Below are 12,573 nucleotides of genomic sequence, written 5' to 3'. Positions count from 1 at the left end.
TTAAAGTGTTCAGGAATAGAATATCTCTAGAATCTTACTTGCTGCCTCACTGAGCCAACATGATAGGAATAGAAGTTGTTAAAGTCCCCAAATGTAGTGAAAGTGGAACCACTGGAGAATAAGTGGTCTCCAAAGCCAGCCAGGGTTCCAATAGGGGACTCCTGTTTCAAACCAGAGTCCCCAAAATGCTATATTTGTGTCTTTTAAAACTCCAGAGACTGAACTCTTAAGCTTTACACATACATCATGCCTCCCCATGTAAGAAACACCACTGGCCAATACCCACCATTTCATAGAACCTCCAAAGTCAAGTCGTGCAGTTAAGTTTTCTGATAACTTTTGTCTTTAGGAAAATAAAAGCTTTTAAACTTTTGTACAATTTAGAAGTCATTTTGGTATACACATATAACAAGTTTAATTGAGAATTAAACTTAATTAATGATTTTAATTGAGAATCTACTGATGTAAAACAAAGGAGCAAGAGAAAACCCCTGACAGAGAATCCTTACTACTCAACCACAGAGTGTTATGGAAAATAAAACATATAACAAGTTAAAACAGCTCTATGATGTTAGAATCTTTTATTTGTTCTTTTGAGAGATTAGGGAAACTGTGGTTATGGAGGGGGGAAAAAGAAACCTCGAAAGAAAACAAAAGCAGACCTTGTAGCTAAATTTAGATTTTCTGATTTCAAAGCCTGTTTACTATCCAACACTGTCCAAAAGCAGTCTGTTGATGTGGTAAACTTCACTTTCTGAAGGATCCACCCTACATCTGAAGAATAGTTTATACTCAGGAAAATTTCTGGCTGTCTGCCTAGCAGATTATTCAAGGCCTTAAAAAAAAGAAAAAGAAAAAGAAAAGAAAAGAAAAAAATATGTAACTTTTTCTTCATTTATTTTTCCTGATGAGCCAACATAGAAATAGAGTACAGAACAGAGCAACAGAAAGCAAGTATAATCTCTTGTCATTCAGAAAATGTCTTTTCAGAACAGTAAGGTAACAAATTTTAAAAAGCTACAGGGAGATTAAATGCAGCAAATGCATGCCATGCCTATTGGATGGCTGGATAAATCAGCACTAGCTCTAATTCTAAACAATCTGTATTTGGGTTTGATCCCAATTCCTTGCTCCTCATCATATGCATTGAGGTATCTATGAGTTTGGAAAAAGCTTTCAAATAACAATTTTAAAAATCTGTGAAATTTAAAATGTTTACTGAGTAAATAGCCTAATGATTTTTTTTTATCAGCTACACATGACAGTACAATGATCTTGACACTTCATACATTTGAATCAAATGGGGAATAATTTCTCATTTTTTTGATTGTACAGGTAGCCTAATGATTTTAATTGAGAATCTACTGATGTAAAACAAAGAAGCAAGAGAAAACCCCTGACAGAGAATCCTTACTACTCAACCACAGAGTGTTATGGAAAATAAAATTTTACATCAAAAGAAACAATGGAATTCAAATTTTCATTATAAAGAAAAATTGTAATCATAATGGTGATAGTGATTGTCTTAGTCAGATTTTCACTTCTGACAAAATACCTGAGATAATACATTTATAAGGAAAAAAGGTTCAATTTGGCTCAGATCTTCAGAGGATTCAGTCCATGGTTGTTTGTTCTTGCTGTCTCTGGACTTATGGTGAAGCAGAACACTGTGATGAGACTATGTAACAGAGAAAGATACTCAACTTGTGGAATTCAGGAAGCAAGAGAGAAAAGGCAAGGACTGGGGTCCATAAAGCCCCTTTAAAGTCATGTACCCAGTGACCTACTTCCTCCAACTAGGCACAGCCTCTTAAAGGTTCTACTACTTCTCAATAGCCCCTCAGGTGTCATTGACAAAAATCTCCATGAATCATATACATGTAATCACGCATATATGTATCATTTGTGTATATGACTATGTATATTACTCCCTTACGTATTGTAAGAGAATTACATTAAATGTTTTCCTTGGATTTTGAGACCTTTCAGAAATGGAAGAATGTAGGGACGAGATTATTACAAAGACAATCCATTACACTGTTAACACCCAGAGGCTGGTACTGAAATGGAGGACCAGCTTCCACAATCCTGAGGATTTGATTGGCAATGCAGTAATTCAGCAGGTGACAGTTTCATGTCCTGGATACTGACAGTCGGATAAGGAAAAGCTTTTTGAATACATATTTGGGTGAGTGAGTTTTCTATCTTTCTCTTTCCTTTTGATGTTTATCATAGTAAATAGTGAACGAAAATTGTGGCATGCCCCCTGATACAGTGCAAAGATGACTGGTGCATTTGAGTACCTTGCCTCCACCTATAGGGGAAAACTCTTTTGCTAGCTCTTTCTTCAAGGTCTGCTATCTCCTTGAGTCTTCACCTACAATGGTAATAACAACACCACAAATTGCATAGTTATCATGCATCATAAATCCATAAAATCTTCCCAAACATCATTTCATTTGATTATCACAACAGCTCAAAGTGCCAGAAAAGAAGGCATATCTTTCTCCATTTTATAGATGACTTAGAGTAAGCTTGTCACTGTTCAGGCCGACAGTGACTGGTCCCACTTTTGAATTTTTGTTCTATATGTAGTCTATACGATTTTATTATTCTATGTGTTTGATGAGTATGCTAAGATCTTTCTGATGAAGAGTAATATACTAATAGCATATATCATTCTTATTATAAGTCAAACATTATTGAAGAGCTTCACATGTGTATGTGTTTAATCTGTATGAGACCTTTTTGAAAGAGAGAATATTATCATCTGAATTTTATAGATGAGGAAACTGAAACTAGACTGGATGTGGACCAAGACAGTCTGGTTTCCACAAGTTGCTATATAGTAACTTAGATTTAGACTGCATATTTTTAGTATAAATTCCATTATTCTCACATTTTCAGTTATCATTATTTCAGGTTTAATTATAGCAAAAAGATAGCTTCCTAGTAGAACAATTGTAAATTCTCCTTGAAAGCTAAAAATCTCTGAATATTCCTGGAGAAGTTTTAAATGGTCTATGCCTGCCCTCAGCCTTATAACTTAATTACTTGTTTATTCAATAGAATTTTGTGGAGTTTAGAAAATGGGAGCAAGTTCTCACCACAGTCAAGTTTCCTTTGCCAACTGTGGGTCACTTTTGCTCTGCTGGAACAATAGAGTCCCTCCAACAAGAGGATAGAAATGGGCCACGTTTATATTTACTGCATATTTTAAAATTAGAAAGTCAAGGGTAATGGTGGTTCTTATTTTGTTTATTTGACAAATTTTCTTTATTTTTCTATTTTACCTTTAGTTCACTCTCCTAAGAACAGTTCAACTATGAAATATTTGTAGTTGAAACTAAAAATGTTGTTTGTCGCCTTGCCTGGAAAAAACCACCGTGGCTCTAATATCCTGAACTTGGTTAGGAGTGAGGTGGTGTATGTGTCTCTTCTTCGGAGAGTTAAAAGGAAGAGAAGGTTTGCCATGGACAAATTTAATGTCTCCATCCTGAGCTGGACAGGTCACTGAGTGATCATATCCCATACTGGTATTTGGGACATATGTCTTCAGCATGCTGGGTTTGGCTCTTAGAATTTTTTCCTTTACTCTTAAACTCTCCAAAGCCAACATTGTGGGAATTATCTAGAATGCATCCTTGCAGTTTCAGGTATTTGGTGAATCAACATATATTCATTAAGTGCTTCAGTTCCAAATTCAGGTAATCTTGCACAGAGTTTGATTCAAAATGTGAGAAGAGACATTGAGGTTGCTTTTTAATGGTCTGTGTTATTTGATAGTTCATATCTGTTAATTTAGGCATTTTCCATGTGGGTAAAGGTAAAATGGCACAGTGGTTAAAAGCAGACTCTGGAGTTAGTCTGCCTGGATTTCCTTGAAATTTCTTCACCTGTTAAGATTTTATAGAGAAAAGAATCATCTATCCTTCCCATCTTGGGTTAAAAAGAAAGCACAAATATATAGTTATTAAGCTTTACATGACACAAGATTGTTAATTAGAAAATGAAGACCAATATGGGGATCAACCTGTATATTTTTATGCTAGGTTTGATTAAGAACAAAATAGATGTGGGAAAATACAATTGAACACCATGATCGAATGGTAAAGAACTGGGGAGAACTTCACAAATCCTGCTTATGGAAATTTTTGTCTGTATCCTTGTGAACTCAGAGATAAAGATGCTCCTTCCCCCTGGGCATAGGGAAGCCACCCTTGTATGAAGGTCTTATGTCCTGTTTCAGGAAAAGGTCAGAAAATTCTTCCAAGGTTTTATGATCTGATTTAGGGTGAAAGTGTGGAAGGAAGATGTCAGAGTAATCTTCCCGCTTCTATTCCTGTCTCAAATGGTGAAGTTCAGGACATGAGGTAGCAAGTCCTGAACTGCATGAATTATATTTTGAAATGCCTAAACTAGTACTTGGTACACAGAATGTCATGCAAGGGCTTCTGTGTCATTATTACATACAAATAAGTTATTATCTAGATTAGAGGTACTCAAAATATATTCTACTTACAAATGGCATAGGGAGATTTAAAAATATAGACAAGATTATGAGCTCCACCTTAGACCAACACAATCTATACCCAAGAATGTCTGTTTTTTTTTTTTTAAAAAAAAAAACACAATGCTCATGCAGGTGGTTCTGATGCAGTGGATTGTGAAAAATAATTTGAGCAAAATTGATGATGATTTTTTCCACATATGCATAGCAGTCATTCCTTAAAGAGCTGTTATTAAATCTTCACATTTGTAAAATGTTGGGTTAATGGTATAAAGGTTTCATTTATAAATATAAAGTATATTTATAAAATATCTAATTTGCATATTTTGCTTAGTTTTCCAGCTAGAATAGACATGCTAGTGTTCACTCATAATAAAGTGAAAGGTACTTAATACTGCCTACAGTTCCCACACACCACCCTTATAATACCTGAAGACACAAATGTAACAGAAAGAAAAAAATTTAAGAAATTTATAAACTTCCTTAACAGTGTAAAAATGGAAGAAAACAGGCTACTCTTTTGGGAATCCTTACATAGAAATGATGGGTGATAGTTTTCTGAAGCCTCTTCCTTTGTGACGGTTGGGTCACAGGTACTATAGAAAAGCCCTCCTTGGGGAAGGAGGGAAGCCTGGATGATGTTACAGAGAACTGATGGTGTCTTAGAACAACGGAGAAAGCCTTGGCAACAAGCTACAAAAACCCTGGTGCCATGCCAAGAGCAGTATGATCAGCACAGCCACAGAATGAGGGGAAAGGAAGGGTGAGAATTTGAAGCTGGAAAAAAAGGTGACCATCATCAAGAGTGTGAGTCCAGTCAGTTCAAGAGGGTTGGGCAGGGTTCCCTCAGTTCTGCTCTTAGTGATTCAGACACTCCTCCATCACACGACAGGGATGTTTCCATCCCGAGGAAGAAGGCACTCTTAGTTACTCCCTTGTAAAAAGGAAACAACATTGGAACTTACAACATCAGGCTGTTATTGAGGTTTAGAGGGATAATACTAAAGGGGAAAAATAGTTTTTTTTTTTTTCTCAATCCTTATAAGTACTGAGATGGAATAGACAAACCCCTGTAACAAAGACAGATAAACAAGAGAAAAACAAACAATTTTATTAATATGCATACTTTCAAATACGTAATGACAGGAAAAAGTCTCAAAGAAGTGACTTCCAGTTCACTTTATTCGAGTCCACTTTATTTACCATCTCAACAAAGGGCAATAAAATTTTAGAGAACTTGGATGTGACAGATTTCAGGAGTGGTGGGGGGAGGAGGCAAATACATGGCAGAGAAAATCTAATTATTATAGTAGATTCTTCTGGTGTTATTTCCAGGTCAGCAGAGTCTAATATTGTCTTCAGGAGTTGACCTTTGCTATCCTTGGTAGAAAGGGATGAAGGGATGGTGGGATAACCTTCTGTTTTTCAAAAATGCATTCCTCTTTTAGGCAAATCAAGAGCACAGGGTTCTTCTGCACCTGCTCCTTCTTAATTGCCTTCAGCTCACCAATCCTTGTGCCAAGGAGGCATATTTTGGGATGGCATGTTCTCCCACAGTATGACAAGATGTGTGGTTTGGACAACAAATGTTTATTTCTCAATTCTGGAGGATAGGTCTGAGTTCTAAGTGCCAATGTGTGGTTCCTGATGAAGTTCCTCCTCATGGCTTGTGGACAGTCACCTTCCTGCTAATATGTGGCTTTTCCTTGGTGTGTGCAGGGGAGGAGTGGAGAGTGGAGCTCTGGTTTCTATTCCTTTTCTTAAACAGATATTAATTATATATTGGAAGATTCAAACCTCATAAAGGCAGACATTTAACAGGATTTACAAATATCTAAAATGATACCTTTAATCTTTCTTAGTGTTTTCCTTGTTTCCATAAAAATTACACTATTTATATCAATATATAAAAGGCTCATTATTTTGAATGTAAACAAAGAGGTGTATGTGTGTGTGTGTGTGTGTGTGTATTTTTTGTACTGTGGATATAACCTTGGGCTTCATATATGCTAGGCAAATGCTCTACCATTTACTTATATCCACAGTCCTAAATACATACTTAAAAATATACATATATCCTTAAAGCAAATTCTGTTTTATTTTCTAGTGTGGAAAATATTGATAAATGTTATTGAGCAATAAAAGTTCTTCAAGTCTATAATAATATTTAAAGTTTAAAGGATTCCTGAAACCAAAACATTATGATATCCAATACGACATTTTTAATAATTTGCTATACCTTTTTAATTTTCAATAAGTGCATGTTCATTATTATTTTATTTATTATTTTAGGACTGAAATACATTATTTGTTTTAAGTTAATTATGGACATTATAATACCAGAGTCTTATGTAAAATGAGCACTAGATTGAGTAAATGTCAGAAGACATAGATATTAATACTGGGTAATTTACAGGGTAGGCTTGCTAGGTATATCCAGTAAAAGTAAAGGATACCCAGTTCAATTTGAATGACAGATATATATCAGATAATTACTTCAAAGTTAAGTACAATCCATGTAATATTTGGGACACACTTTCCAAAAAATAAATTGTTTATCTGAAATTCAAATTTAAATGGCATTCTATATTCTATCTGGTGACCCTTTCAAAAGATTATCAAGCTTATTTTATATCCACAGGTGGTTTATTCTTATGTTAATGTACAAAGTGATAGATATGGAGTCCCTTAGCTGATTTAGTTATATTATAAATCAAATGCCTAACCTTGGGCTAAATGCTAAGAAAAAATAGAGAAATTTACTCTATTAAGGGCTTTGAGTAGATATACATGCTTTACACAATTGATATGAACTAAGACAGTTTTGAGGAAATTGCTTGAAAGCCAAATTAGATTATTTTGATTATATAAGGGTCATTCATTCCCAGCACTGTGTTGCTTGGAAAATAAAGGAGATTCTAGTTGGATCACAGCTATGGTTTCTTTTGATTTTGAGGGCCTCAGACATGCTGCTAAAGGAGATGCCTCTAGATTGGGTGACCCAGAAAATTCTGCTCTAGACCTATTGTCCTAATATCCTTCTCAGCTTAGCCTTTGTCCCTCTAATAGGGATCGAAAGTGTCCTGAAGTGAATGGGAAGTAAAGACCACCTTTTCTGAGCTCTATCAGCAAAGAAATAGATGACCAGGGCTGTTCCCCAGGAGCTTTCTACATAGTCCCTACGTCTAAGAGAAGTCATAATGAGGAATTTTATTTGAATACTTCCTTCAGATATTCTTGTGTTCAACTTGTATCATTCCTTCTGAGATTTTATTTATGAATACAAATCATTATCCTTTATTTGCTAATGAATCTATCCTTTCTCTCTATTTCTAAGACCATTTCAGTGAGCAGTTTGATTTGTGTACCTAAGTTGTTGATCTCTCCAAATACACTACCAGGTCACTAGTGACTTCCAAACTATGTAAATAAGAATGTATAAATCTCTTTTCCCAGTATTTCTACACATAGACATAAATACTTCCATATATTTGAAGCCTTCTCTCAATTCCTGTGATTACACATTCTCACAGATCTCCTTTTATCCAGCTGGTAGTACCTGGTTAGAATTACTTTTGTGTATTCTTATTCTTAATTGACCTCTACATATTTCATATTTCCCAAGTGGTTCCTAGGTATCTTCTCTCTCTACTTCTTCTTAGGTGATCATATCCAAGTTCATGGGTTTCAATACTAACTATATTCTATGATTTACAATTACCTAATTCTGGTGAAAAAAAGCTTCATACATATATGATTGATAAACTATAAAAGATTACTCCTAAATTTACTAAGAATAAAGATGATTAATAAAGATGATTTTCACTATCAAAGCTGCTTCTTTCTCCATTTTTTTGCATATAAAACATGATATTACCTTCAAGTCAAGTCAGATGTGCAAGACAGAAACCAATAGTTAATGCTCTTTATCTCCCTGCACTTGAACTCAGTACATTCTAGAGGTACTGCCCGCATTGTCACTGCAACTTTTCAGTTGAATCCCCTTTCATGTTCACCTGAACACCTCCCATGTTGGTCTCCAAGACTGGTCTTTCCATCTCGTCATTCTATAATCTAATTAGAACAACGTTCTGAAGAAAGTAAATCAGGTAAAATTCTTACCTTGCTGAAACCACTCAATTAACTCAAAATAAAACCTAAACTGCCTAATGATAGTCTACAAACTTAGCACAGCCTGGCCTCTGCCCCACTTCTAACATCATCTGCAGCTGCTCTGTTCTTTGCTCACTAGGCTGCAGGCACCTTGTTCTTGAGCTCCTTGACCAGGCCAAGCTCAGTAAACCTCGCAGACTGTGTGTTTACTGAATCTATGATTGGAACACTCTGGCTTGCTTCTTTACAGGTTTCAAGTATCAATTCAATTCCAGGGAGGCCAAGCCTCAATCCTACCTTGAGTGGTACCATTCTACCTCCCCAGTAATTGTTACTTCAGGCATTTTATTTTCTATGAGGATTTATCAGTATCCAGTGTCATTTTCTACAGTTAATGTCTGTCTCCTTCAATAAGAACATGAACTTTTTGATTATATAAGGATATATCTGCCCAGGATTTTCCTTGTTAACTGCCATAGAAGAGGCTTAATAACTATCGAATTAATTAACTTTAAGTAATTAATCAAGGAATAAATGGTGATTGAAATATTTCCCAACATCACTGCAGTATAATAACAGTGAAATAAAACATTTTTTCAAGTATTAATAAACTGTGGTAATAGGAAAGATCATGTAGTATTATACTGTATATGCGATACGTATAGTTCTACTTTCTGTATTTTCTTACTTTAATTTGGATCATATTTAGTGTTCAAAAAAGTCAGTTTTATAAAATAAAATATCACATCTAGTTAGATAATATAGTTAAAAGCATTGGATTTCCCTTAGATACACAAAGAGGGACTGGTAAGATGGTCTCTGTATCTTCAAAGGAATTATATACCAAAAGCTCTTATCTGCCAGTATCAATTTGGTCTTTTCTTTTACTTTTTACTTATTTATTTATTTTTAGTTCAACTTGCTTCCTATACCTGCAGGTTTGGCAGATTTAAAAAAATGCATTTAAAATTTATTTTATCATATATATTGTTACTAATATTGGTTTAATAATATTGTGACTCTCTTTAACTGTGTCCTCGTGAAGCTTTCCTCCAGAATTTCAGGATTATCTGCATATCTATAACTGCTCCTCTAGCTCTGATCTCTAGCACTCCCTTTAGTTCTACCTTCAGAAGATCAAGGGTTGTTTAGAATCATGGAGCTGTTATAGCTCAGAAAAGAGCCAGCTACATGAGCTGGAATAGTCAGGGCTGACTTGTACAGTTGGTTTCCACCTTCATGAACACAGAATGATGAATCTGCTTCCATCTCTGTAAGCTCTGGGCTTCTGATTTTAGACATAAGAATGAAAGGGACTTAGGCAAAAGCTCAATCACACCATCTACTGTCCTAAAATGCAGTTAAGCTCTTCACATGTGTAAACCACAACAAACAAGACTCATTTCTCCAGAAAATAATATTGAGGTGTCACCTTTCCAAGCACTTTGCTGGTATTGGCAAGGCTGCAGTGAGCATCAACATGGAGGCCTTATTCTCGTAAAGAGCATTTGCTGAGGGGTGTTCAGGGGTTGGGCAGAGAATAAACTCATAATGCATGCCTGAGATGAAGTAAGGTACACTCTGTGTACTTATTGTTCAGACACCCTTCTGGATGCTTATACTGCAGGTTTTAAAACAGGTATTTATTCCTATTCTACCCACTTCCCACATTCCCCTCTTTCTAATCCATTGAACTACTATTCTTTCCCTAGGAAAGACAGTGACATGAATTAAACATTACTTTCCTATGTTCTTATATGAGTACACCACTAGTGAAACTCTGTGTCATGTTCAATCACAAGAATGGGATCCTAATTAGAATAAGTTATATTCCACGTGTGTATAATATGTCAAAATACACTCTACTGTCATGTATATCTGAATAGAAAACAATTAAAAAAAACAGGTTTCTAACACATGTATTTTATATTGCTGTCTTGAGAATGTATTTCTAGGAGAAAAGAAACCTAAGAGCAAAATCAAATGAAATCATTATTGGTTCTTACTTGAGAAACAAATATTTATGGGCAAATGACTAATTGATTATCTTGTTTTCACTGTTATTATGACTAAAAAATATTTGACTTTGCAATTTAATCAAAAGCCAAGACATAAAATAAATTTGTAATATATGTGTTTTCTGAAACAAGTAAACCAAATTAATTTTTGATCTATTCTTTATAGAGAAGTTAAATTGTGTCTTATATTTTGACTTTATTATGTTGAAATAATTTTTTATCAATATAAATTTTTTTCATGTAAATTTTACAGGGTATTTTTTTCTTTTTGGAGTTTGATTTTTTTATTTTTAATAAAAGTTTTATGAATATACAGTTGGGTTTATTCCAACAAACTCATATATGTATAAAAATCAATTTCAGATCACAACCCCCCCTTTTCCCTCCCTCTTTTCTCTCCCATCCTTGCCCCAAACCCCTTCTTCTTTTTCTACTAGACTTCACTCATCTGTTAATTCATGTTTGATTGGTTCCTTATATAATCTTATCCTTCTTGATATTCATTTTCATCAGTTTTATTTTCATTGATTTTATTAAAAATGTGATTGGAGAAAGAAAATATCTAACAAATTCTATGAAAAAAACTATATGGAGTAATAAGGCAGAGAGTGATGACAAAGAGTTGAGAGGGTCCGTTAAAGCATTAGATCCATGGTTGAGAGAAGTATCAATCAAGTTGCTATTTGAATTATCATGCAGAGTCAGTTGTTTAAAGATCTGGAGAAAGAAGAAGCAAAGGAAACATTCAAAATGTACCAGGCATGATCATGGCTTGACTAAGAGACAGAAAATGTCAGAATGTCTGGACCACAGTGAAAGTGAAAGAGTGGGAGAAGAAGTTGTACAGGCAGGAAGCTCAAGATGCTCAAGACCATGGTGAGAATTGTAGGGCTTATACTTTAGACAGTCTCTAGTTATGTCATTTTTAAATAACAAAAATGAATTAAAATACTTACAGGGTGTAATATAACTCTCAATACATATATATTCTGTAATGATCAAATCAGGGCAATTATTATAACCAACACCTCAAAAACATATCATTCCTTTTGTGGGAAACATTCAAAAATCCTTTCTTCAGGCTACTTTGAAATACACACTGGATTATTTTAACTATAGTCATCCTACCATGCTACAGAATTTACTCCTCTCAGCTAGTTGTGCTTCTGAGATCCAATAACCAACCTCTTTCTTTCCTCTCAACCTCCCTATTCTTTCCATCCTAAAATTCTACATAGGGAGTTTGAGTACAGATGATTTTCTCTGATCACTGCATCCAATATCTTTACAAGTGGTAAAGTAGTTGTTTCCCAAAGCACTGTCCTGAGCCAGCACCCTGCCTGTACCCCTCTTATGTCACCCATCACAGTCAGCCACAAACTTCTACAGGAAGTCGACCTCCTGGTCCAGCTGACTTCCCTTGTTCAGTCACGATGCCTAGTGGGACTCTGCAAAGTGAAATATCTGGGAGCCCCGAAGATGAATGAAAGAACCTTCATTTTCCTAAGACTTAAAACAGACAATCACAGGATAATTTGCATTTCTGTTGCTTATATTTGGTTTAGGTAAAACATTTTACTTCCCCTCAGGGAGACAGACTTGTACAGCAACTCTTTTTTTGGTGAATGTGTCTTCTGTATATTTAGTGTTTGAAACATTAATTGGAAATGCCCAAAGGACCTTCTGAGTTGTACACAACAAGGTTTAAATGGTACCTCACTATATGTCTATCTTCTATGTTTTTAGTGAAATACATACCAACTAAGACAGCTTAGTCTTATTTTGGTCAGAATCTATTGTTTAAAAATTGTATCTAACTGGGGGGGGGGTTGTAGCTCAGTGGTAGAGTGCACATCTAGCACACTCGATCCTCAACACCACATAAAAACAAATAAATAAAATAAAGATATTGTGTTCAGTTTTAACTAAAAT

The sequence above is a fragment of the Urocitellus parryii genome, chromosome 10 (genome assembly GCF_045843805.1).
Source record: "Urocitellus parryii isolate mUroPar1 chromosome 10, mUroPar1.hap1, whole genome shotgun sequence".
NCBI lineage: Eukaryota > Metazoa > Chordata > Mammalia > Rodentia > Sciuridae > Urocitellus > Urocitellus parryii.
This window is presented reverse-complemented; position numbering follows the sequence as displayed.